Source organism: Seriola lalandi, unplaced genomic scaffold (assembly GCF_002814215.2).
Source record: "Seriola lalandi dorsalis isolate HSWRI2012SDOR001 ecotype SW California unplaced genomic scaffold, Sedor1 jcf7180002055009, whole genome shotgun sequence".
Classification (NCBI taxonomy): Eukaryota; Metazoa; Chordata; class Actinopteri; order Carangiformes; family Carangidae; genus Seriola; species Seriola lalandi.
Genome location: NW_019525552.1, coordinates 57,258 through 58,187, shown reverse-complemented (window position 1 = coordinate 58,187; position 930 = coordinate 57,258).

Here is a 930-nt window from a genome sequence, read left to right as displayed (position 1 = left end):
CAGCCTGTCTGGCTCTTGGCAGCTGAGGAGAGACCAGCTCGTATCTCAGTCTGACACCATCAGTCAGACACAATCAGCCACTGGAGCTTTGAGAGAGAAAACTTGCTGAATATCGTCAGGAACGACGTTTTACAAAAGCTGCTTCAGCGAACAACAAGCGTCATGGCGTCTCGGCCCAGTACAAGAAACCACACGATACCAGAGGATCTCAATCTCCCCACAGCGTTAGATCAACTGAGAACCGCCTCAAGACTGCAGGTCTTCCCTGTCCAATAAGGCCCAGTATAAGGCCCAGTCCAGACCAGTTCAGACCTGTTCAGACCTGTTCACACCTGTTCAGACCAGTTCAGACCTGTTCAGACCTGTTCACACCTGTTCAGACCAGTTCAGACCTGTTCAGACCAGTTCAGACCTGTTCAGACCAGTCCAGTTCTTTCAGACCAGTCCAGACCTGTTCAGACCTGTTCAGACCAGTCCAATCCAGTTCAGACCAGTCCAGACCTGTTCAGACCTGTTCAGACCAGTTCAGACAAGTTCAGACCAATCCAGACCTGTTCAGACCTGTTCAGACCAGTCCAATCCAGTCCAGACCTGTTCAGACCTGTTCAGACCTGTTCAGACCAATCCAGACCTGTTCAGACCTGTTCAGACCAGTCCAATCCAGTTCAGACCAGTCCAGACCAGTTCAGACCTGTTCAGACCAGTTCAGACAAGTTCAGACCAGTCCAGACCAGTTCAGACCTGTTCGGACCAGTTCAGACCAGTTCAGACCATTTATCTACTATTTTGCTGAGACACTGCACTGTTTTATGAACCTATAGACTTTGGTGAAAGTCAAAGCACCAAAACAATTGGTGAAGGTTTGTTTTCACAAGATATTTGAAGAATTTCAAAAATCAGGCTTCAATTTTTCAGCATTTGGACCAAATG